At 46.9% G+C, this 23,481-nt stretch overlaps 26 non-coding genes across 26 annotated transcripts; 13 read left to right on the top strand and 13 right to left on the bottom strand.

Moving 5' to 3' along the window:
- Window positions 1-570: 570 nt before the first annotated feature.
- trnar-ccu (transfer RNA arginine (anticodon CCU)) lies at window positions 571-643 on the bottom strand. The gene has a single exon. It is a non-coding gene; the product is annotated as a tRNA-Arg (tRNA).
- A 144-nt stretch (window positions 644-787) lies between these two features.
- trnal-caa (transfer RNA leucine (anticodon CAA)) lies at window positions 788-899 on the top strand. Its single transcript has 2 exons — window positions 788-825; window positions 854-899. It is a non-coding gene; the product is annotated as a tRNA-Leu (tRNA).
- Window positions 900-2,375: 1,476 nt separating this feature from the next.
- trnar-ccu (transfer RNA arginine (anticodon CCU)) lies at window positions 2,376-2,448 on the bottom strand. Its single transcript has one exon. It is a non-coding gene; the product is annotated as a tRNA-Arg (tRNA).
- A 144-nt stretch (window positions 2,449-2,592) lies between these two features.
- trnal-caa (transfer RNA leucine (anticodon CAA)) lies at window positions 2,593-2,704 on the top strand. The gene is made up of 2 exons: window positions 2,593-2,630; window positions 2,659-2,704. It is a non-coding gene; the product is annotated as a tRNA-Leu (tRNA).
- A 1,476-nt stretch (window positions 2,705-4,180) lies between these two features.
- trnar-ccu (transfer RNA arginine (anticodon CCU)) lies at window positions 4,181-4,253 on the bottom strand. The gene has a single exon. It is a non-coding gene; the product is annotated as a tRNA-Arg (tRNA).
- A 144-nt stretch (window positions 4,254-4,397) lies between these two features.
- trnal-caa (transfer RNA leucine (anticodon CAA)) lies at window positions 4,398-4,509 on the top strand. The gene is made up of 2 exons: window positions 4,398-4,435; window positions 4,464-4,509. It is a non-coding gene; the product is annotated as a tRNA-Leu (tRNA).
- A 1,476-nt stretch (window positions 4,510-5,985) lies between these two features.
- On the bottom strand, window positions 5,986-6,058 carry trnar-ccu (transfer RNA arginine (anticodon CCU)). Its single transcript has one exon. It is a non-coding gene; the product is annotated as a tRNA-Arg (tRNA).
- A 144-nt stretch (window positions 6,059-6,202) lies between these two features.
- Window positions 6,203-6,314, top strand: trnal-caa (transfer RNA leucine (anticodon CAA)). The gene is made up of 2 exons: window positions 6,203-6,240; window positions 6,269-6,314. It is a non-coding gene; the product is annotated as a tRNA-Leu (tRNA).
- Window positions 6,315-7,790: 1,476 nt separating this feature from the next.
- On the bottom strand, window positions 7,791-7,863 carry trnar-ccu (transfer RNA arginine (anticodon CCU)). Its single transcript has one exon. It is a non-coding gene; the product is annotated as a tRNA-Arg (tRNA).
- A 144-nt stretch (window positions 7,864-8,007) lies between these two features.
- On the top strand, window positions 8,008-8,119 carry trnal-caa (transfer RNA leucine (anticodon CAA)). The gene is made up of 2 exons: window positions 8,008-8,045; window positions 8,074-8,119. It is a non-coding gene; the product is annotated as a tRNA-Leu (tRNA).
- A 1,767-nt stretch (window positions 8,120-9,886) lies between these two features.
- Window positions 9,887-9,959, bottom strand: trnar-ccu (transfer RNA arginine (anticodon CCU)). The gene has a single exon. It is a non-coding gene; the product is annotated as a tRNA-Arg (tRNA).
- A 144-nt stretch (window positions 9,960-10,103) lies between these two features.
- On the top strand, window positions 10,104-10,215 carry trnal-caa (transfer RNA leucine (anticodon CAA)). The gene is made up of 2 exons: window positions 10,104-10,141; window positions 10,170-10,215. It is a non-coding gene; the product is annotated as a tRNA-Leu (tRNA).
- A 1,476-nt stretch (window positions 10,216-11,691) lies between these two features.
- On the bottom strand, window positions 11,692-11,764 carry trnar-ccu (transfer RNA arginine (anticodon CCU)). Its single transcript has one exon. It is a non-coding gene; the product is annotated as a tRNA-Arg (tRNA).
- Window positions 11,765-11,908: 144 nt separating this feature from the next.
- On the top strand, window positions 11,909-12,020 carry trnal-caa (transfer RNA leucine (anticodon CAA)). Its single transcript has 2 exons — window positions 11,909-11,946; window positions 11,975-12,020. It is a non-coding gene; the product is annotated as a tRNA-Leu (tRNA).
- Window positions 12,021-13,496: 1,476 nt separating this feature from the next.
- On the bottom strand, window positions 13,497-13,569 carry trnar-ccu (transfer RNA arginine (anticodon CCU)). Its single transcript has one exon. It is a non-coding gene; the product is annotated as a tRNA-Arg (tRNA).
- Window positions 13,570-13,713: 144 nt separating this feature from the next.
- On the top strand, window positions 13,714-13,825 carry trnal-caa (transfer RNA leucine (anticodon CAA)). The gene is made up of 2 exons: window positions 13,714-13,751; window positions 13,780-13,825. It is a non-coding gene; the product is annotated as a tRNA-Leu (tRNA).
- Window positions 13,826-15,301: 1,476 nt separating this feature from the next.
- trnar-ccu (transfer RNA arginine (anticodon CCU)) lies at window positions 15,302-15,374 on the bottom strand. Its single transcript has one exon. It is a non-coding gene; the product is annotated as a tRNA-Arg (tRNA).
- A 144-nt stretch (window positions 15,375-15,518) lies between these two features.
- trnal-caa (transfer RNA leucine (anticodon CAA)) lies at window positions 15,519-15,630 on the top strand. Its single transcript has 2 exons — window positions 15,519-15,556; window positions 15,585-15,630. It is a non-coding gene; the product is annotated as a tRNA-Leu (tRNA).
- Window positions 15,631-17,106: 1,476 nt separating this feature from the next.
- trnar-ccu (transfer RNA arginine (anticodon CCU)) lies at window positions 17,107-17,179 on the bottom strand. The gene has a single exon. It is a non-coding gene; the product is annotated as a tRNA-Arg (tRNA).
- A 144-nt stretch (window positions 17,180-17,323) lies between these two features.
- On the top strand, window positions 17,324-17,435 carry trnal-caa (transfer RNA leucine (anticodon CAA)). Its single transcript has 2 exons — window positions 17,324-17,361; window positions 17,390-17,435. It is a non-coding gene; the product is annotated as a tRNA-Leu (tRNA).
- Window positions 17,436-18,910: 1,475 nt separating this feature from the next.
- Window positions 18,911-18,983, bottom strand: trnar-ccu (transfer RNA arginine (anticodon CCU)). The gene has a single exon. It is a non-coding gene; the product is annotated as a tRNA-Arg (tRNA).
- A 144-nt stretch (window positions 18,984-19,127) lies between these two features.
- On the top strand, window positions 19,128-19,239 carry trnal-caa (transfer RNA leucine (anticodon CAA)). The gene is made up of 2 exons: window positions 19,128-19,165; window positions 19,194-19,239. It is a non-coding gene; the product is annotated as a tRNA-Leu (tRNA).
- Window positions 19,240-20,761: 1,522 nt separating this feature from the next.
- On the bottom strand, window positions 20,762-20,834 carry trnar-ccu (transfer RNA arginine (anticodon CCU)). The gene has a single exon. It is a non-coding gene; the product is annotated as a tRNA-Arg (tRNA).
- A 144-nt stretch (window positions 20,835-20,978) lies between these two features.
- Window positions 20,979-21,090, top strand: trnal-caa (transfer RNA leucine (anticodon CAA)). The gene is made up of 2 exons: window positions 20,979-21,016; window positions 21,045-21,090. It is a non-coding gene; the product is annotated as a tRNA-Leu (tRNA).
- Window positions 21,091-22,565: 1,475 nt separating this feature from the next.
- On the bottom strand, window positions 22,566-22,638 carry trnar-ccu (transfer RNA arginine (anticodon CCU)). Its single transcript has one exon. It is a non-coding gene; the product is annotated as a tRNA-Arg (tRNA).
- Window positions 22,639-22,782: 144 nt separating this feature from the next.
- On the top strand, window positions 22,783-22,894 carry trnal-caa (transfer RNA leucine (anticodon CAA)). The gene is made up of 2 exons: window positions 22,783-22,820; window positions 22,849-22,894. It is a non-coding gene; the product is annotated as a tRNA-Leu (tRNA).
- Window positions 22,895-23,481: the final 587 nt, after the last annotated feature.

Genomic DNA, 23,481 nt, shown 5'->3' with positions numbered 1-23,481 from the left:
ACCTAGCGTCCCTAGCTAAGAAGGCCACACTGATGTAGAATTTTGGCATCATGCCAAGGATTCAGGTGTCTTGAAAAACTCGTAATTAAGAAATAAGGTACAGCTGCCTTTCCAATGACGAGGACACGTGGTGTAATGATGTAATGTTTTGTCAGCGTTTTCTCAGAGCCGGAGCCATGCAGGCTTTTAATAAAAGTACACCTAGCAGAGGATGGTTTCGATCCATCGACCTCTGGGTTATGGGCCCAGCACGCTTCCGCTGCGCCACTCTGCTTGAGCACAGCCCGGACACGACTCAACCTACAGGCCCTGGCAAAGCAGGCCACTCTGATGTAGACTGTTGGCACCATGCCAATGATTCAGGTGTCTTGAATAAACTTGCAATTAAGAAATAAAGAACAGCTGCCTTTCCAATTATGGTGAAAACTGGATAACATTCTGCCAGCCTTTTCCTAGAGCCAGAGCCATGCAAGCCTTCAAGAAAAGGGCTCTTAGCAGAGGATGGTTTCGATCCATCGACCTCTGGGTTATGGGCCCAGCACGCTTCCGCTGCGCCACTCTGCTGAAGGGCACCCCAGATGGGACTCGAACCCACAATCCCTGGCTTAGGAGGCCAGTGCCTTATCCATTAGGCCACTGGGGCTTTGGGGTGACGATCATGGACCATGCTCTGTTGGAACATCAACAAACACAGACATGCTACAATGGATTGCATGACATGTTGGGAGAACAGAGAACTGACATGACTTTGGACACGGTAACATCAGTTTTAGGATGTATGAGCCGTGTCAGAATGGCCGAGCGGTCTAAGGCGCCAGACTCAAGGTTGTCCGACCTTCTCAGTTTGTGAGGTTTCTGGTCTCCCAATGGAGGCGTGGGTTCAAATCCCACTTCTGACAGAAGGTTTTTGGCGAGGCATGATGAAACTATCATAGTTCTGGTGCAAATCTCATTCACAACAAGTTTTCAAATGTAAGCACTGTCATCAATTGGAACATCTGAAAGGGCCAATTTCAAACTTTCTCCTAGGAACGAATCTCATTTCCCACAACATGCTCTGAATTAATTCTTTCATTAACATCACGTAGGCAATGGGTGGATCTGAATGTGCCAATTTCATACTCTCTCCTAGAAATGTGCCACATCCATGGCATTGATGATCAGGCCCCTTTCTCAAAAGCGCACACTTGTTATTAATAAAACGAAGGTACCCATAGAAAGCACGCGTAGGCCTCATTTTCTGACCTTAAATCTGTAAATCGTAAATGAGCTTGAAATTGTGCGCAGCTGAACACTTGCGGAATTATAATCGATGCCTTTTTAATGCCACTGACATATAAAAGAGCGCCTGTCAATGTTTAAATCCTTTAAGAGCAGCAAAAATGGCTTATATTTCCAAATACCTACAGCAATCTGACAAGCAATAGCGCCTGCGCCTGCTCAGGCCCTGACATGGCGCTAGGCACTTTTCCACGTCAAAGACAGTTTTAAGAAATATGGACTTTGCCGTAAATTTTGGGGGACGCACACTTTACGATCAAATCTGTGCCTACGCGCGCTTCATAAATGAGTCACCAGGAGTCTTGAATAGGCTTGTAATTAAGAAAAAAAGTACAGCCGCCTTTCCAAAGATGAGGACTCATGGTGAAACGAAGTAATGTCTTGTCAGCGTTTTCTCAGAGCCATGCAGGCTTTTAACTAAAGGACTGCTAGCAGAGGATGGTTTCGATCCATCGACCTCTGGGTTATGGGCCCAGCACGCTTCCGCTGCGCCACTCTGCTTACACGCTCCAGGGCACGACTCCACCTAGCGTCCCTAGCTAAGAAGGCCACACTGATGTAGAATTTTGGCATCATGCCAAGGATTCAGGTGTCTTGAAAAACTCGTAATTAAGAAATAAGGTACAGCTGCCTTTCCAATGACGAGGACACGTGGTGTAATGATGTAATGTTTTGTCAGCGTTTTCTCAGAGCCGGAGCCATGCAGGCTTTTAATAAAAGTACACCTAGCAGAGGATGGTTTCGATCCATCGACCTCTGGGTTATGGGCCCAGCACGCTTCCGCTGCGCCACTCTGCTTGAGCACAGCCCAGACACGACTCAACCTACAGGCCCTGGCAAAGCAGGCCACTCTGATGTAGACTGTTGGCACCATGCCAATGGTTCAGGTGTCTTGAATAAACTTGCAATTAAGAAATAAAGAACAGCTGCCTTTCCAATTATGGTGAAAACTGGATAACATTCTGCCAGCCTTTTCCTAGAGCCAGAGCCATGCAAGCCTTCAAGAAAAGGGCTCTTAGCAGAGGATGGTTTCGATCCATCGACCTCTGGGTTATGGGCCCAGCACGCTTCCGCTGCGCCACTCTGCTGAAGGGCACCCCAGATGGGACTCGAACCCACAATCCCTGGCTTAGGAGGCCAGTGCCTTATCCATTAGGCCACTGGGGCTTTGGGGTGACGATCATGGACCATGTTCTGTTGGAACATCAACAAACACAGACATGCTACAATGGATTGCATGACATGTTGGGAGAACAGAGAACTGACATGACTTTGGACACGGTAACATCAGTTTTAGGATGTATGAGCCGTGTCAGAATGGCCGAGCGGTCTAAGGCGCCAGACTCAAGGTTGTCCGACCTTCTCAGTTTGTGAGGTTTCTGGTCTCCCAATGGAGGCGTGGGTTCAAATCCCACTTCTGACAGAAGGTTTTTGGCAAGGCATGATGAAACTATCATAGTTCTGGTGCAAATCTCATTCACAACAAGTTTTCAAATGTAAGCACTGTCATCAATTGGAACATCTGAAAGGGCCAATTTCAAACTTTCTCCTAGGAACGAATCTCATTTCCCACAACATGCTCTGAATTAATTCTTTCATTAACATCACGTAGGCAATGGGTGGATCTGAATGTGCCAATTTCATACTCTCTCCTAGAAATGTGCCACATCCATGGCATTGATGATCAGGCCCCTTTCTCAAAAGCGCACACTTGTTATTAATAAAACGAAGGTACCCATAGAAAGCACGCGTAGGCCTCATTTTCTGACCTTAAATCTGTAAATCGTAAATGAGCTTGAAATTGTGCGCAGCTGAACACTTGCGGAATTATAATCGATGCCTTTTTAATGCCACTGACATATAAAAGAGCGCCTGTCAATGTTTAAATCCTTTAAGAGCAGCAAAAATGGCTTATATTTCCAAATACCTACAGCAATCTGACAAGCAATAGCGCCTGCGCCTGCTCAGGCCCTGACATGGCGCTAGGCACTTTTCCACGTCAAAGACAGTTTTAAGAAATATGGACTTTGCCGTAAATTTTGGGGGACGCACACTTTACGATCAAATCTGTGCCTACGCGCGCTTCATAAATGAGTCACCAGGAGTCTTGAATAGGCTTGTAATTAAGAAAAAAAGTACAGCCGCCTTTCCAAAGATGAGGACTCATGGTGAAACGAAGTAATGTCTTGTCAGCGTTTTCTCAGAGCCATGCAGGCTTTTAACTAAAGGACTGCTAACAGAGGATGGTTTCGATCCATCGACCTCTGGGTTATGGGCCCAGCACGCTTCCGCTGCGCCACTCTGCTTACACGCTCCAGGGCACGACTCCACCTAGCGTCCCTAGCTAAGAAGGCCACACTGATGTAGAATTTTGGCATCATGCCAAGGATTCAGGTGTCTTGAAAAACTCGTAATTAAGAAATAAGGTACAGCTGCCTTTCCAATGACGAGGACACGTGGTGTAATGATGTAATGTTTTGTCAGCGTTTTCTCAGAGCCGGAGCCATGCAGGCTTTTAATAAAAGTACACCTAGCAGAGGATGGTTTTGATCCATCGACCTCTGGGTTATGGGCCCAGCACGCTTCCGCTGCGCCACTCTGCTTGAGCACAGCCCGGACACGACTCAACCTACAGGCCCTGGCAAAGCAGGCCACTCTGATGTAGACTGTTGGCACCATGCCAATGATTCAGGTGTCTTGAATAAACTTGCAATTAAGAAATAAAGAACAGCTGCCTTTCCAATTATGGTGAAAACTGGATAACATTCTGCCAGCCTTTTCCTAGAGCCAGAGCCATGCAAGCCTTCAAGAAAAGGGCTCTTAGCAGAGGATGGTTTCGATCCATCGACCTCTGGGTTATGGGCCCAGCACGCTTCCGCTGCGCCACTCTGCTGAAGGGCACCCCAGATGGGACTCGAACCCACAATCCCTGGCTTAGGAGGCCAGTGCCTTATCCATTAGGCCACTGGGGCTTTGGGGTGACGATCATGGACCATGTTCTGTTGGAACATCAACAAACACAGACATGCTACAATGGATTGCATGACATGTTGGGAGAACAGAGAACTGAAATGACTTTGGACACGGTAACATCAGTTTTAGGATGTATGAGCCGTGTCAGAATGGCCGAGCGGTCTAAGGCGCCAGACTCAAGGTTGTCCGACCTTCTCAGTTTGTGAGGTTTCTGGTCTCCCAATGGAGGCGTGGGTTCAAATCCCACTTCTGACAGAAGGTTTTTGGCGAGGCATGATGAAACTATCATAGTTCTGGTGCAAATCTCATTCACAACAAGTTTTCAAATGTAAGCACTGTCATCAATTGGAACATCTGAAAGGGCCAATTTCAAACTTTCTCCTAGGAACGAATCTCATTTCCCACAACATGCTCTGAATTAATTCTTTCATTAACATCACGTAGGCAATGGGTGGATCTGAATGTGCCAATTTCATACTCTCTCCTAGAAATGTGCCACATCCATGGCATTGATGATCAGGCCCCTTTCTCAAAAGCGCACACTTGTTATTAATAAAACGAAGGTACCCATAGAAAGCACGCGTAGGCCTCATTTTCTGACCTTAAATCTGTAAATCGTAAATGAGCTTGAAATTGTGCGCAGCTGAACACTTGCGGAATTATAATCGATGCCTTTTTAATGCCACTGACATATAAAAGAGCGCCTGTCAATGTTTAAATCCTTTAAGAGCAGCAAAAATGGCTTATATTTCCAAATACCTACAGCAATCTGACAAGCAATAGCGCCTGCGCCTGCTCAGGCCCTGACATGGCGCTAGGCACTTTTCCACGTCAAAGACAGTTTTAAGAAATATGGACTTTGCCGTAAATTTTGGGGGACGCACACTTTACGATCAAATCTGTGCCTACGCGCACTTCATAAATGAGTCACCAGGAGTCTTGAATAGGCTTGTAATTAAGAAAAAAAGTACAGCCGCCTTTCCAAAGATGAAGACTCATGGTGAAACGAAGTAATGTCTTGTCAGCGTTTTCTCAGAGCCATGCAGGCTTTTAACTAAAGGACTGCTAGCAGAGGATGGTTTCGATCCATCGACCTCTGGGTTATGGGCCCAGCACGCTTCCGCTGCGCCACTCTGCTTACACGCTCCAGGGCACGACTCCACCTAGCGTCCCTAGCTAAGAAGGCCACACTGATGTAGAATTTTGGCATCATGCCAAGGATTCAGGTGTCTTGAAAAACTCGTAATTAAGAAATAAGGTACAGCTGCCTTTCCAATGACGAGGACACGTGGTGTAATGATGTAATGTTTTGTCAGCGTTTTCTCAGAGCCGGAGCCATGCAGGCTTTTAATAAAAGTACACCTAGCAGAGGATGGTTTCGATCCATCGACCTCTGGGTTATGGGCCCAGCACGCTTCCGCTGCGCCACTCTGCTTGAGCACAGCCCGGACACGACTCAACCTACAGGCCCTGGCAAAGCAGGCCACTCTGATGTAGACTGTTGGCACCATGCCAATGATTCAGGTGTCTTGAATAAACTTGCAATTAAGAAATAAAGAACAGCTGCCTTTCCAATTATGGTGAAAACTGGATAACATTCTGCCAGCCTTTTCCTAGAGCCAGAGCCATGCAAGCCTTCAAGAAAAGGGCTCTTAGCAGAGGATGGTTTCGATCCATCGCCCTCTGGGTTATGGGCCCAGCACGCTTCCGCTGCGCCACTCTGCTGAAGGGCACCCCAAATGGGACTCGAACCCACAATCCCTGGCTTAGGAGGCCAGTGCCTTATCCATTAGGCCACTGGGGCTTTGGGGTGACGATCATGGACCATGTTCTGTTGGAACATCAACAAACACAGACATGCTACAATGGATTGCATGACATGTTGGGAGAACAGAGAACTGACATGACTTTGGACACGGTAACATCAGTTTTAGGATGTATGAGCCTTGTCAGAATGGCCGAGCGGTCTAAGGCGCCAGACTCAAGGTTGTCCGACCTTCTCAGTTTGTGAGGTTTCTGGTCTCCCAATGGAGGCGTGGGTTCAAATCCCACTTCTGACAGAAGGTTTTTGGCGAGGCATGATGAAACTATCATAGTTCTGGTGCAAATCTCATTCACAACAAGTTTTCAAATGTAAGCACTGTCATCAATTGGAACATCTGAAAGGGCCAATTTCAAACTTTCTCCTAGGAACGAATCTCATTTCCCACAACATGCTCTGAATTAATTCTTTCATTAACATCACGTAGGCAATGGGTGGATCTGAATGTGCCAATTTCATACTCTCTCCTAGAAATGTGCCACATCCATGGCATTGATGATCAGGCCCCTTTCTCAAAAGCGCACACTTGTTATTAATAAAACGAAGGTACCCATAGAAAGCACGCGTAGGCCTCATTTTCTGACCTTAAATCTGTAAATCGTAAATGAGCTTGAAATTGTGCGCAGCTGAACACTTGCGGAATTATAATCGATGCCTTTTTAATGCCACTGACATATAAAAGAGCGCCTGTCAATGTTTAAATCCTTTAAGAGCAGCAAAAATGGCTTATATTTCCAAATACCTACAGCAATCTGACAAGCAATAGCGCCTGCGCCTGCTCAGGCCCTGACATGGCGCTAGGCACTTTTCCACGTCAAAGACAGTTTTAAGAAATATGGACTTTGCCGTAAATTTTGGGGGACGCACACTTTACGATCAAATCTGTGCCTACGCGCGCTTCATAAATGAGTCACAAGGAGTCTTGAATAGGCTTGTAATTAAGAAAAAAAGTACAGTCGCCTTTCCAAAGATGAGGACTCATGGTGAAACGAAGTAATGTCTTGTCAGCGTTTTCTCAGAGCCATGCAGGCTTTTAACTAAAGGACTGCTAGCAGAGGATGGTTTCGATCCATCGACCTCTGGGTTATGGGCCCAGCACGCTTCCGCTGCGCCACTCTGCTTACACGCTCCAGGGCACGACTCCACCTAGCGTCCCTAGCTAAGAAGGCCACACTGATGTAGAAATTTGGCATCATGCCAAGGATTCAGGTGTCTTGAAAATCTCGTAATTAAGAAATAAGGTACAGCTGCCTTTCCAATGACGAGGACACGTGGTGTAATGATGTAATGTTTTGTCAGCGTTTTCTCAGAGCCGGAGCCATGCAGGCTTTTAATAAAAGTACACCTAGCAGAGGATGGTTTCGATCCATCGACCTCTGGGTTATGGGCCCAGCACGCTTCCGCTGCGCCACTCTGCTTGAGCACAGCCCGGACACGACTCAACCTACAGGCCCTGGCAAAGCAGGCCACTCTGATGTAGACTGTTGGCACCATGCCAATGATTCAGGTGTCTTGAATAAACTTGCAATTAAGAAATAAAGAACAGCTGCCTTTCCAATTATGGTGAAAACTGGATAACATTCTGCCAGCCTTTTCCTAGAGCCAGAGCCATGCAAGCCTTCAAGAAAAGGGCTCTTAGCAGAGGATGGTTTCGATCCATCGACCTCTGGGTTATGGGCCCTGCACGCTTCCGCTGCGCCACTCTGCTGAAGGGCACCCCAGATGGGACTCGAACCCACAATCCCTGGCTTAGGAGGCCAGTGCCTTATCCATTAGGCCACTGGGGCTTTGGGGTGACGATCATGGACCATGTTCTGTTGGAACATCAACAAACACAGACATGCTACAATGGATTGCATGACATGTTGGGAGAACAGAGAACTGACATGACTTTGGACACGGTAACATCAGTTTTAGGATGTATGAGCCGTGTCAGAATGGCCGAGCGGTCTAAGGCGCCAGACTCAAGGTTGTCCGACCTTCTCAGTTTGTGAGGTTTCTGGTCTCCCAATGGAGGCGTGGGTTCAAATCCCACTTCTGACAGAAGGTTTTTGGCGAGGCATGATGAAACTATCATAGTTCTGGTGCAAATCTCATTCACAACAAGTTTTCAAATGTAAGCACTGTCATCAATTGGAACATCTGAAAGGGCCAATTTCAAACTTTCTCCTAGGAACGAATCTCATTTCCCACAACATGCTCTGAATTAATTCTTTCATTAACATCACGTAGGCAATGGGTGGATCTGAATGTGCCAATTTCATACTCTCTCCTAGAAATGTGCCACATCCATGGCATTGATGATCAGGCCCCTTTCTCAAAAGCGCACACTTGTTATTAATAAAACGAAGGTACCCATAGAAAGCACGCGTAGGCCTCATTTTCTGACCTTAAATCTGTAAATCGTAAATGAGCTTGAAATTGTGCGCAGCTGAACACTTGCGGAATTATAATCGATGCCTTTTTAATGCCACTGACATATAAAAGAGCGCCTGTCAATGTTTAAATCCTTTAAGAGCAGCAAAACTGGCTTATATTTCCAAATACCTACAGCAATCTGACAAGCAATAGCGCCTGCGCCTGCTCAGGCCCTGACATGGCGCTAGGCACTTTTCCACGTCAAAGACAGTTTTAAGAAATATGGACTTTGCCGTAAATTTTGGGGGACGCACACTTTACGATCAAATCTGTGCCTACGCGCGCTTCATAAATGAGTCACCAGGAGTCTTGAATAGGCTTGTAATTAAGAAAAAAAGTACAGCCGCCTTTCCAAAGATGAGGACTCATGGTGAAACGAAGTAATGTCTTGTCAGCGTTTTCTCAGAGCCATGCAGGCTTTTAACTAAAGGACTGCTAGCAGAGGATGGTTTCGATCCATCGACCTCTGGGTTATGGGCCCAGCACGCTTCCGCTGCGCCACTCTGCTTACACGCTCCAGGGCACGACTCCACCTAGCGTCCCTAGCTAAGAAGGCCACACTGATGTAGAATTTTGGCATCATGCCAAGGATTCAGGTGTCTTGAAAAACTCGTAATTAAGAAATAAGGTACAGCTGCCTTTCCAATGACGAGGACTCATGGTGAAACGAAGTAATGTCTTGTCAGCGTTTTCTCAGAGCCATGCAGGCTTTTAACTAAAGGACTGCTAGCAGAGGATGGTTTCGATCCATCGACCTCTGGGTTATGGGCCCAGCACGCTTCCGCTGCGCCACTCTGCTTACACGCTCCAGGGCACGACTCCACCTAGCGTCCCTAGCTAAGAAGGCCACACTGATGTAGAATTTTGGCATCATGCCAAGGATTCAGGTGTCTTGAAAAACTCGTAATTAAGAAATAAGGTACAGCTGCCTTTCCAATGACGAGGACACGTGGTGTAATGATGTAATGTTTTGTCAGCGTTTTCTCAGAGCCGGAGCCATGCAGGCTTTTAATAAAAGTACACCTAGCAGAGGATGGTTTCGATCCATCGACCTCTGGGTTATGGGCCCAGCACGCTTCCGCTGCGCCACTCTGCTTGAGCACAGCCCGGACACGACTCAACCTACAGGCCCTGGCAAAGCAGGCCACTCTGATGTAGACTGTTGGCACCATGCCAATGATTCAGGTGTCTTGAATAAACTTGCAATTAAGAAATAAAGAACAGCTGCCTTTCCAATTATGGTGAAAACTGGATAACATTCTGCCAGCCTTTTCCTAGAGCCAGAGCCATGCAAGCCTTCAAGAAAAGGGCTCTTAGCAGAGGATGGTTTCCATCCATCGACCTCTGGGTTATGGGCCCAGCACGCTTCCGCTGCGCCACTCTGCTGAAGGGCACCCCAGATGGGACTCGAACCCACAATCCCTGGCTTAGGAGGCCAGTGCCTTATCCATTAGGCCACTGGGGCTTTGGGGTGACGATCATGGACCATGTTCTGTTGGAACATCAACAAACACAGACATGCTACAATGGATTGCATGACATGTTGGGAGAACAGAGAACTGACATGACTTTGGACACGGTAACATCAGTTTTAGGATGTATGAGCCGTGTCAGAATGGCCGAGCGGTCTAAGGCGCCAGACTCAAGGTTGTCCGACCTTCTCAGTTTGTGAGGTTTCTGGTCTCCCAATGGAGGCGTGGGTTCAAATCCCACTTCTGACAGAAGGTTTTTGGCGAGGCATGATGAAACTATCATAGTTCTGGTGCAAATCTCATTCACAACAAGTTTTCAAATGTAAGCACTGTCATCAATTGGAACATCTGAAAGGGCCAATTTCAAACTTTCTCCTAGGAACGAATCTCATTTCCCACAACATGCTCTGAATTAATTCTTTCATTAACATCACGTAGGCAATGGGTGGATCTGAATGTGCCAATTTCATACTCTCTCCTAGAAATGTGCCACATCCATGGCATTGATGATCAGGCCCCTTTCTCAAAAGCGCACACTTGTTATTAATAAAACGAAGGTACCCATAGAAAGCACGCGTAGGCCTCATTTTCTGACCTTAAATCTGTAAATCGTAAATGAGCTTGAAATTGTGCGCAGCTGAACACTTGCGGAATTATAATCGATGCCTTTTTAATGCCACTGACATATAAAAGAGCGCCTGTCAATGTTTAAATCCTTTAAGAGCAGCAAAAAAGGCTTATATTTCCAAATACCTACAGCAATCTGACAAGCAATAGCGCCTGCGCCTGCTCAGGCCCTGACATGGCGCTAGGCACTTTTCCACGTCAAAGACAGTTTTAAGAAATATGGACTTTGCCGTAAATTTTGGGGGACGCACACTTTACGATCAAATCTGTGCCTACGCGCGCTTCATAAATGAGTCACCAGGAGTCTTGAATAGGCTTGTAATTAAGAAAAAAAGTACAGCCGCCTTTCCAAAGATGAGGACTCATGGTGAAACGAAGTAATGTCTTGTCAGCGTTTTCTCAGAGCCATGCAGGCTTTTAACTAAAGGACTGCTAGCAGAGGATGGTTTTGATCCATCGACCTCTGGGTTATGGGCCCAGCACGCTTCCGCTGCGCCACTCTGCTTACACGCTCCAGGGCACGACTCCACCTAGCGTCCCTAGCTAAGAAGGCCACACTGATGTAGAATTTTGGCATCATGCCAAGGATTCAGGTGTCTTGAAAAACTCATAATTAAGAAATAAGGTACAGCTGCCTTTCCAATGACGAGGACACGTGGTGTAATGATGTAATGTTTTGTCAGCGTTTTCTCAGAGCCGGAGCCATGCAGGCTTTTAATAAAAGTACACCTAGCAGAGGATGGTTTCGATCCATCGACCTCTGGGTTATGGGCCCAGCACGCTTCCGCTGCGCCACTCTGCTTGAGCACAGCCCGGACACGACTCAACCTACAGGCCCTGGCAAAGCAGGCCACTCTGATGTAGACTGTTGGCACCATGCCAATGATTCAGGTGTCTTGAATAAACTTGCAATTAAGAAATAAAGAACAGCTGCCTTTCCAATTATGGTGAAAACTGGATAACATTCTGCCAGCCTTTTCCTAGAGCCAGAGCCATGCAAGCCTTCAAGAAAAGGGCTCTTAGCAGAGGATGGTTTCGATCCATCGACCTCTGGGTTATGGGCCCAGCACGCTTCCGCTGCGCCACTCTGCTGAAGGGCACCCCAGATGGGACTCGAACCCACAATCCCTGGCTTAGGAGGCCAGTGCCTTATCCATTAGGCCACTGGGGCTTTGGGGTGACGATCATGGACCATGTTCTGTTGGAACATCAACAAACACAGACATGCTACAATGGATTGCATGACATGTTGGGAGAACAGAGAACTGACATGACTTTGGACACGGTAACATCAGTTTTAGGATGTATGAGCCGTGTCAGAATGGCCGAGCGGTCTAAGGCGCCAGACTCAAGGTTGTCCGACCTTCTCAGTTTGTGAGGTTTCTGGTCTCCCAATGGAGGCGTGGGTTCAAATCCCACTTCCGACAGAAGGTTTTTGGCGAGGCATGATGAAACTATCATAGTTCTGGTGCAAATCTCATTCACAACAAGTTTTCAAATGTAAGCACTGTCATCAATTGGAACATCTGAAAGGGCCAATTTCAAACTTTCTCCTAGGAACGAATCTCATTTCCCACAACATGCTCTGAATTAATTCTTTCATTAACATCACGTAGGCAATGGGTGGATCTGAATGTGCCAATTTCATACTCTCTCCTAGAAATGTGCCACATCCATGGCATTGATGATCAGGCCCCTTTCTCAAAAGCGCACACTTGTTATTAATAAAACGAAGGTACCCATAGAAAGCACGCGTAGGCCTCATTTTCTGACCTTAAATCTGTAAATCGTAAATGAGCTTGAAATTGTGCGCAGCTGAACACTTGCGGAATTATAATCGATGCCTTTTTAATGCCACTGACATATAAAAGAGCGCCTGTCAATGTTTAAATCCTTTAAGAGCAGCAAAACTGGCTTATATTTCCAAATACCTACAGCAATCTGACAAGCAATAGCGCCTGCGCCTGCTCAGGCCCTGACATGGCGCTAGGCACTTTTCCACGTCAAAGACAGTTTTAAGAAATATGGACTTTGCCGTAAATTTTGGGGGACGCACACTTTACGATCAAATCTGTGCCTACGCGCGCTTCATAAATGAGTCACCAGGAGTCTTGAATAGGCTTGTAATTAAGAAAAAAAGTACAGCCGCCTTTCCAAAGATGAGGACTCATGGTGAAACGAAGTAATGTCTTGTCAGCGTTTTCTCAGAGCCATGCAGGCTTTTAACTAAAGGACTGCTAGCAGAGGATGGTTTCGATCCATCGACCTCTGGGTTATGGGCCCAGCACACTTCCGCTGCGCCACTCTGCTTACACGCTCCAGGGCACGACTCCACCTAGCGTCCCTAGCTAAGAAGGCCACACTGATGTAGAATTTTGGCATCATGCCAAGGATTCAGGTGTCTTGAAAAACTCGTAATTAAGAAATAAGGTACAGCTGCCTTTCCAATGACGAGGACACGTGGTGTAATGACGTAATGTTTTGTCAGCGTTTTCTCAGAGCCGGAGCCATGCAGGCTTTTAATAAAAGTACACCTAGCAGAGGATGGTTTCGATCCATCGACCTCTGGGTTATGGGCCCAGCACGCTTCCGCTGCGCCACTCTGCTTGAGCACAGCCCGGACACGACTCAACCTACAGGCCCTGGCAAAGCAGGCCACTCTGATGTAGACTGTTGGCACCATGCCAATGATTCAGGTGTCTTGAATAAACTTGCAATTAAGAAATAAAGAACAGCTGCCTTTCCAATTATGGTGAAAACTGGATAACATTCTGCCAGCCTTTTCCTAGAGCCAGAGCCATGCAAGCCTTCAAGAAAAGGGCTCTTAGCAGAGGATGGTTTCGATCCATCGACCTCTGGGTTATGGGCCCAGCACGCTTCCGCTGCGCCACTCTGCTGAAGGGCACCCCAGATGGGACTCGAATCCACAATCCCTGGCTTAGGAGGCCAGTGCCTTATCCATTAGGCCACTGGGGCTTTGGGGTGACGATCATGGACCATGTTCTGTTGGAACATCAACAAACACAGACATGCTACAATGGATTGCATGACATTTTGGGAGAACAGAGAACTGACATGACTTTGGACACGGTAACATCAGTTTTAGGATGTATGAGCCGTGTCAGAATGGCCGAGCGGTCTAAGGCGCCAGACTCAAGGTTGTCCGACCTTCTCAGTTTGTGAGGTTTCTGGTCGCCCAATGGAGGCGTGGGTTCAAATCCCACTTCTGACAGAAGGTTTTTGGCGAGGCATGATGAAACTATCATAGTTCTGGTGCAAATCTCATTCACAACAAGTTTTCAAATGTAAGCACTGTCATCAATTGGAACATCTGAAAGGGCCAATTTCAAACTTTCTCCTAGGAACGAATCTCATTTCCCACAACATGCTCTGAATTAATTCTTTCATTAACATCACGTAGGCAATGGGTGGATCTGAATGTGCCAATTTCATACTCTCTCCTAGAAATGTGCCACATCCATGGCATTGATGATCAGGCCCCTTTCTCAAAAGCGCACACTTGTTATTAATAAAACGAAGGTACCCATAGAAAGCACGCGTAGGCCTCATTTTCTGACCTTAAATCTGTAAATCGTAAATGAGCTTGAAACTGTGCGCAGCTGAACACTTGCGGAATTATAATCGATGCCTTTTTAATGCCACTGACATATAAAAGAGCGCCTGTCAATGTTTAAATCCTTTAAGAGCAGCAAAAATGGCTTATATTTCCAAATACCTACAGCAATCTGACAAGCAATAGCGCCTGCGCCTGCTCAGGCCCTGACATGGCGCTAGGCACTTTTCCACGTCAAAGACAGTTTTAAGAAATATGGACTTTGCCGTAAATTTTGGGGGACGCACACTTTACGATCAAATCTGTGCCTACGCGCGCTTCATAAATGAGTCACCAGGAGTCTTGAATAGGCTTGTAATTAAGAAAAAAAGTACAGCCGCCTTTCCAAAGATGAGGACTCATGGTGAAACGAAGTAATGTCTTGTCAGCGTTTTCTCAGAGCCATGCAGGCTTTTAACTAAAGGACTGCTAGCAGAGGATGGTTTCGATCCATCGACCTCTGGGTTATGGGCCCAGCACGCTTCCGCTGCGCCACTCTGCTTACACGCTCCAGGGCACGACTCCACCTAGCGTCCCTAGCTAAGAAGGCCACACTGATGTAGAATTTTGGCATCATGCCAAGGATTCAGGTGTCTTGAAAAACTCGTAATTAAGAAATAAGGTACAGCTGCCTTTCCAATGACGAGGACACGTGGTGTAATGATGTAATGTTTTGTCAGCGTTTTCTCAGAGCCGGAGCCATGCAGGCTTTTAATAAAAGTACACCTAGCAGAGGATGGTTTCGATCCATCGACCTCTGGGTTATGGGCCCAGCACGCTTCCGCTGCGCCACTCTGCTCGAGCACAGCCCGGACACGACTCAACCTACAGGCCCTGGCAAAGCAGGCCACTCTGATGTAGACTGTTGGCACCATGCCAATGATTCAGGTGTCTTGAATAAACTTGCAATTAAGAAATAAAGAACAGCTGCCTTTCCAATTATGGTGAAAACTGGATAACATTCTGCCAGCCTTTTCCTAGAGCCAGAGCCATGCAAGCCTTCAAGAAAAGGGCTCTTAGCAGAGGATGGTTTCGATCCATCGACCTCTGGGTTATGGGCCCAGCACGCTTCCGCTGCGCCACTCTGCTGAAGGGCACCCCAGATGGGACTCGAACCCACAATCCCTGGCTTAGGAGGCCAGTGCCTTATCCATTAGGCCACTGGGGCTTTGGGGTGACGATCATGGACCATGTTCTGTTGGAACATCAACAAACACAGACATGCTACAATGGATTGCATGACATGTTGGGAGAACAGAGAACTGACATGACTTTGGACACGGTAACATCAGTTTTAGGATGTATGAGCCGTGTCAGAATGGCCGAGCGGTCTAAGGCGCCAGACTCAAGGTTGTCCGACCTTCTCAGTTTGTGAGGTTTCTGGTCTCCCAATGGAGGCGTGGGTTCAAATCCCACTTCTGACAGAAGGTTTTTGGCGAGGCATGATGAAACTATCATAGTTCTGGTGCAAATCTCATTCACAACAAGTTTTCAAATGTAAGCACTGTCATCAATTGGAACATCTGAAAGGGCCAATTTCAAACTTTCTCCTAGGAACGAATCTCATTTCCCACAACATGCTCTGAATTAATTCTTTCATTAACATCACGTAGGCAATGGGTGGATCTGAATGTGCCAATTTCATACTCTCTCCTAGAAATGTGCCACATCCATGGCATTGATGATCAGGCCCCTTTCTCAAAAGCGCACACTTGTTATTAATAAAACGAAGGTACCCATAGAAAGCACGCGTAGGCCTCATTTTCTGACCTTAAATCTGTAAATCGTAAATGAGCTTGAAACTGTGCGCAGCTGAACACTTGCGGAATTATAATCGATGCCTTTTTAATGCCACTGACATATAAAAGAGCGCCTGTCAATGTTTAAATCCTTTAAGAGCAGCAAAAATGGCTTATATTTCCAAATACCTACAGCAATCTGACAAGCAATAGCGCCTGCGCCTGCTCAGGCCCTGACATGGCGCTAGGCACTTTTCCACGTCAAAGACAGTTTTAAGAAATATGGACTTTGCCGTAAATTTTGGGGGACGCACACTTTACGATCAAATCTGTGCCTACGCGCGCTTCATAAATGAGTCACCAGGAGTCTTGAATAGGCTTGTAATTAAGAAAAAAAGTACAGCCGCCTTTCCAAAGATGAGGACTCATGGTGAAACGAAGTAATGTCTTGTCAGCGTTTTCTCAGAGCCATGCAGGCTTTTAACTAAAGGACTGCTAGCAGAGGATGGTTTCGATCCATCGACCTCTGGGTTATGGGCCCAGCACGCTTCCGCTGCGCCACTCTGCTTACACGCTCCAGGGCACGACTCCACCTAGCGTCCCTAGCTAAGAAGGCCACACTGATGTAGAATTTTGGCATCAGGCCAAGGATTCAGGTGTCTTGAAAAACTCGTAATTAAGAAATAAGGTACAGCTGCCTTTCCAATGACGAGGACACGTGGTGTAATGATGTAATGTTTTGTCAGCGTTTTCTCAGAGCCGGAGCCATGCAGGCTTTTAATAAAAGTACACCTAGCAGAGGATGGTTTCGATCCATCGACCTCTGGGTTATGGGCCCAGCACGCTTCCGCTGCGCCACTCTGCTCGAGCACAGCCCGGACACGACTCAACCTACAGGCCCTGGCAAAGCAGGCCACTCTGATGTAGACTGTTGGCACCATGCCAATGATTCAGGTGTCTTGAATAAACTTGCAATTAAGAAATAAAGAACAGCTGCCTTTCCAATTATGGTGAAAACTGGATAACATTCTGCCAGCCTTTTCCTAGAGCCAGAGCCATGCAAGCCTTCAAGAAAAGGGCTCTTAGCAGAGGATGGTTTCGATCCATCGACCTCTGGGTTATGGGCCCAGCACGCTTCCGCTGCGCCACTCTGCTGAAGCGCACCCCAGATGGGACTCGAACCCACAATCCCTGGCTTAGGAGGCCAGTGCCTTATCCATTAGGCCACTGGGGCTTTGGGGTGACGATCATGGACCATGTTCTGTTGGAACATCAACAAACACAGACATGCTACAATGGATTGCATGACATGTTGGGAGAACAGAGAACTGACATGACTTTGGACACGGTAACATCAGTTTTAGGATGTATGAGCCTTGTCAGAATGGCCGAGCGGTCTAAGGCGCCAGACTCAAGGTTGTCTGACCTTCTCAGTTTGTGAGGTTTCTGGTCTCCCAATGGAGGCGTGGGTTCAAATCCCACTTCTGACAGAAGGTTTTTGGCGAGGCATGATGAAACTATCATAGTTCTGGTGCAAATCTCATTCACAACAAGTTTTCAAATGTAAGCACTGTCATCAATTGGAACATCTGAAAGGGCCAATTTCAAACTTTCTCCTAGGAACGAATCTCATTTCCCACAACATGCTCTGAATTAATTCTTTCATTAACATCACGTAGGCAATGGGTGGATCTGAATGAGCCAATTTCATACTCTCTCCTAGAAATGTGCCACATCCATGGCATTGATGATCAGGCCCCTTTCTCAAAGCGCACACTTGTTATTAATAAAACGAAGGTACCCATAGAAAGCACGCGTAGGCCTCATTTTCTGACCTTAAATCTGTAAATCGTAAATGAGCTTGAAACTGTGCGCAGCTGGACACTTGCGGAATTATAATCGATGCCTTTTTAATGCCACTGACATATAAAAGAGCGCCTGTCAATGTTTAAATCCTTTAAGAGCAGCAAAAATGGCTTATATTTCCAAATACCTACAGCAATCTGACAAGCAATAGCGCGTGCACCTGCTCAGGCCCTGACATGGCGCTAGGCACTTTTCCACGTCAAAGACAGTTTTAAGAAATATGGACTTTGCCGTAGATTTTGGGGGACGCACACTTTACGATCAAATCTGTGCCTACGCGCGCTTCATAAATGAGTCACCAGGAGTCTTGAATAGGCTTGTAATTAAGAAAAAAAGTACAGCCGCCTTTCCAAAGATGAGGACTCATGGTGAAACGAAGTAATGTCTTGTCAGCGTTTTCTCAGAGCCATGCAGGCTTTTAACTAAAGGACTGCTAGCAGAGGATGGTTTCGATCCATCGACCTCTGGGTTATGGGCCCAGCACGCTTCCGCTGCGCCACTCTGCTTACACGCTCCAGGGCACGACTCCACCTAGCGTCCCTAGCTAAGAAGGCCACACTGATGTAGAATTTTGGCATCATGCCAAGGATTCAGGTGTCTTGAAAAACTCGTAATTAAGAAATAAGGTACAGCTGCCTTTCCAATGACGAGGACACGTGGTGTAACGACGTAATGTTTTGTCAGCGTTTTCTCAGAGCCGGAGCCATGCAGGCTTTTAATAAAAGTACACCTAGCAGAGGATGGTTTCGATCCATCGACCTCTGGGTTATGGGCCCAGCACGCTTCCGCTGCGCCACTCTGCTCGAGCACAGCCCGGACACGACTCAACCTACAGGCCCTGGCAAAGCAGGCCACTCTGATGTAGACTGTTGGCACCATGCCAATGATTCAGGTGTCTTGAATAAACTTGCAATTAAGAAATAAAGAACAGCTGCCTTTCCAATTATAGTGAAAACTGGATAACATTCTGCCAGCCTTTTCCTAGAGCCAGAGCCATGCAAGCCTTCAAGAAAAGGGCTCTTAGCAGAGGATGGTTTCGATCCATCGACCTCTGGGTTATGGGCCCAGCACGCTTCCGCTGCGCCACTCTGCTGAAGCGCACCCCAGATGGGACTCGAACCCACAATCCCTGGCCTAGGAGGCCAGTGCCTTATCCATTAGGCCACTGGGGCTTTGGGGTGACGATCATGGACCATGTTCTGTTGGAACATCAACAAACACAGACATGCTACAATGAATTGCATGACATGTTGGGAGAACAGAGAACTGACATGACTTTGGACACGGTAACATCAGTTTTAGGATGTATGAGCCTTGTCAGAATGGCCGAGCGGTCTAAGGCGCCAGACTCAAGGTTGTCCGACCTTCTCAGTTTGTGAGGTTTCTGGTCTCCCAATGGAGGCGTGGGTTCAAATCCCACTTCTGACAGAAGGTTTTTGGCGAGGCATGATGAAACTATCATAGTTCTGGTGCAAATCTCATTCACAACAAGTTTTCAAATGTAAGCACTGTCATCAATTGGAACATCTGAAAGGGCCAATTTCAAACTTTCTCCTAGGAACGAATCTCATTTCCCACAACATGCTCTGAATTAATTCTTTCATTAACATCACGTAGGCAATGGGTGGATCTGAATGTGCCAATTTCATACTCTCTCCTAGAAATGTGCCACATCCATGGCATTGATGATCAGGCCCCTTTCTCAAAAGCGCACACTTGTTATTAATAAAACGAAGGTACCCATAGAAAGCACGCGTAGGCCTCATTTTCTGACCTTAAATCTGTAAATCGTAAATGAGCTTGAAATTGTGCGCAGCTGAACACTTGCGGAATTATAATCGATGCCTTTTTAATGCCACTGACATATAAAAGAGCGCCTGTCAATGTTTAAATCCTTTAAGAGCAGCAAAAATGGCTTATATTTCCAAATACCTACAGCAATCTGACAAGCAATAGCGCGTGCGCCTGCTCAGGCCCTGACATGGCGCTAGGCACTTTTCCACGTCAAAGACAGTTTTAAGAAATATGGACTTTGCCGTAGATTTTGGGGGACGCACACTTTACGATCAAATCTGTGCCTACGCGCGCTTCATAAATGAGTCACCAGGAGTCTTGAATAGGCTTGTAATTAAGAAAAAAAGTACAGCCGCCTTTCCAAAGATGAGGACTCATGGTGAAACGAAGTAATGTCTTGTCAGCGTTTTCTCAGAGCCATGCAGGCTTTTAACTAAAGGACTGCTAGCAGAGTATGGTTTCGATCCATCGACCTCTGGGTTATGGGCCCAGCACGCTTCCGCTGCGCCACTCTGCTTACACGCTCCAGGGCACGACTCCACCTAGCGTCCCTAGCTAAGAAGGCCACACTGATGTAGAATTTTGGCATCATGCCAAGGATTCAGGTGTCTTGAAAAACTCGTAATTAAGAAATAAGGTACAGCTGCCTTTCCAATGACGAGGACACGTGGTGTAACGACGTAATGTTTTGTCAGCGTTTTCTCAGAGCCGGAGCCATGCAGGCTTTTAATAAAAGTACACCTAGCAGAGGATGGTTTCGATCCATCGACCTCTGGGTTATGGGCCAGCACGCTTCCGCTGCGCCACTCTGCTTACACGCTACAGGGCACGACAGCACGCTTCCGCTGCGCCACTCTGCTCGAGCACAGCCCGGACACGACTCAACCTACAGGCCCTGGCAAAGCAGGCCACTCTGATGTAGACTGTTGGCACCATGCCAATGATTCAGGTGTCTTGAATAAACTTGCAATTAAGAAATAAAGAACAGCTGCCTTTCCAATTATGGTGAAAACGGGATAACATTCTGCCAGCCTTTTCTCAGAGCCAGAGCCATGCAAGCCTTCAAGAAAAGGGCTCTTAGCAGAGGATGGTTTCGATCCATCGACCTCTGGGTTATGGGCCCAGCACGCTTCCGCTGCGCCACTCTGCTGAAGCGCACCCCAGATGGGACTCGAACCCACAATCCCTGGCTTAGGAGGCCAGTGCCTTGTCCATTAGGCCACTGGGGCTTTGGGGTGACGATCATGGACCATGTTCTGTTGGAACATCAACAAACACAGACATGCTACAATGGATTGCATGACATGTTGGGAGAACAGAGAACTGACATGACTTTGGGCACGGTAACATCAGTTTTAGGATGTATGAGCCGTGTCAGAATGGCCGAGCGGTCTAAGGCGCCAGACTCAAGGTTGTCCGACCTTCTCAGTTTGTGAGGTTTCTGGTCTCCCAATGGAGGCGTGGGTTCAAATCCCACTTCTGACAGAAGGTTTTTGGCGAGGCATGATGAAACTATCATAGTTCTGGTGCAAATCTCATTCACAACAAGTTTTCAAATGTAAGCACTGTCATCAATTGGAACATCTGAAAGGGCCAATTTCAAACTTTCTCCTAGGAACGAATCTCATTTCCCACAACATGCTCTGAATTAATTCTTTCATTAACATCACGTAGGCAATGGGTGGATCTGAATGTGCCAATTTCATACTCTCTCCTAGAAATGTGCCACATCCATGGCATTGATGATCAGGCCCCTTTCTCAAAGCGCACACTTGTTATTAATAAAACGAAGGTACCCATAGAAAGCACACGTAGGCCTCATTTTCTGACCTTAAATCTGTAAATCGTAAATGAGCTTGAAACTGTGCGCAGCTGAACACTTGCGGAATTATAATCGATGCCTTTTTAATGCCACTGACATATAAAAGAGCGCCTGTCAATGTTTAAATCCTTTAAGAGCAGCAAAAATGGCTTATATTTCCAAATACCTACAGCAATCTGACAAGCAATAGCGCGTGCACCTGCTCAGGCCCTGACATGGCGCTAGGCACTTTTCCACGTCAAAGACAGTTTTAAGAAATATGGACTTTGCCGTAGATTTTGGGGGACGCACACTTTACGATCAAATCTGTGCCTACGCGCGCTTCATAAATGAGTCACCAGGAGTCTTGAATAGGCTTGTAATTAAGAAAAAAAGTACAGCCGCCTTTCCAAAGATGAGGACTCATGGTGAAACAAAGTAATGTCTTGTCAGCGTTTTCTCAGAGCCATGCAGGCTTTTAACTAAAGGACTGCTAGCAGAGGATGGTTTCGATCCATCGACCTCTGGGTTATGGGCCCAGCACGCTTCCGCTGCGCCACTCTGCTTACACGCTCCAGGGCACGACTCCACCTAGCGTCCCTAGCTAAGAAGGCCACACTGATGTAGAATTTTGGCATCATGCCAAGGATTCAGGTGTCTTGAAAAACTCGTAATTAAGAAATAAGGTACAGCTGCCTTTCCAATGACGAGGACACGTGGTGTAACGACGTAATGTTTTGTCAGCGTTTTCTCAGAGCCGGAGCCATGCAGGCTTTTAATAAAAGTACACCTAGCAGAGGATGGTTTCGATCCATCGACCTCTGGGTTATGGGCCCAGCACGCTTCCGCTGCGCCACTCTGCTCGAGCACAGCCCGGACACGACTCAACCTACATGCCCTGGCAAAGCAGGCCACTCTGATGTAGACTGTTGGCACCATGCCAATGATTCAGGTGTCTTGAATAAACTTGCAATTAAGAAATAAAGAACAGCTGCCTTTCCAATTATGGTGAAAACGGGATAACATTCTGCCAGCCTTTTCTCAGAGCCAGAGCCATGCAAGCCTTCAAGAAAAGGGCTCTTAGCAGAGGATGGTGTCAATCCATCGACCTCTGGGTTATGGGCCCAGCACGCTTCCGCTGCGCCACTCTGCTGAAGCGCACCCCAGATGGGACTCGAACCCACAATCCCTGGCTTAGGAGGCCAGTGCCTTATCCATTAGGCCACTGAGGCTTTGGGGTGACGATCATGGACCATGTTCTGTTGGAACATCAACAAACACAGACATGCTACAATGGATTGCATGACATGTTGGGAGAACAGAGAACTGAAATGACTTTGGACACGGTAACATCAGTTTTAGGATGTATGAGCCTTGTCAGAATGGCCGAGCGGTCTAAGGCGCCAGACTCAAGGTTGTCCGACCTTCTCAGTTTGTGAGGTTTCTGGTCTCCCAATGGAGGCGTGGGTTCAAATCCCACTTCTGACAGAAGGTTTTTGGCGAGGCATGATGAAACTATCATAGTTCTGGTGCAAATCTCATTCACAACAAGTTTTCAAATGTAAGCACTGTCATCAATCGGAACATCTGAAAGGGCCAAATTCAAACTTTCTCCTAGGAACGAATCTCATTTCCCACAACATGCTCTGAATTAATTCTTTCATTAACATCACGTAGGCAATGGGTGGATCTGAATGTGCCAATTTCATACTCTCTCCTAGAAATGTGCCACATCCATGGCATTGATGATCAGGCCCCTTTCTCAAAAGCGCACACTTGTTATTAATAAAACGAAGGTACCCATAGAAAGCACGCGTAGGCCTCATTTTCTGACCTTAAATCTGTAAATCGTAAATGAGCTTGAAACTGTGCGCAGCTGAACACTTGCGGAATTATAATCGATGCCTTTTTAATGCCACTGACATATAAAAGAGCGCCTGTCAATGTTTAAATCCTTTAAGAGCAGCAAAAATGGCTTATATTTCCAAATACCTACAGCAATCTGACAAGCAATAGCGCCTGCGCCTGCTCAGGCCCTGACATGGCGCTAGGCACTTTTCCACGTCAAAGACAGT

Source organism: Paramisgurnus dabryanus, chromosome 6 (genome assembly GCF_030506205.2).
Source record: "Paramisgurnus dabryanus chromosome 6, PD_genome_1.1, whole genome shotgun sequence".
NCBI classification, from domain to species: Eukaryota; Metazoa; Chordata; class Actinopteri; order Cypriniformes; family Cobitidae; genus Paramisgurnus; species Paramisgurnus dabryanus.
Note: the sequence above shows the minus strand (reverse complement) of the source record. Positions and strands in the feature narration are given on the sequence as shown.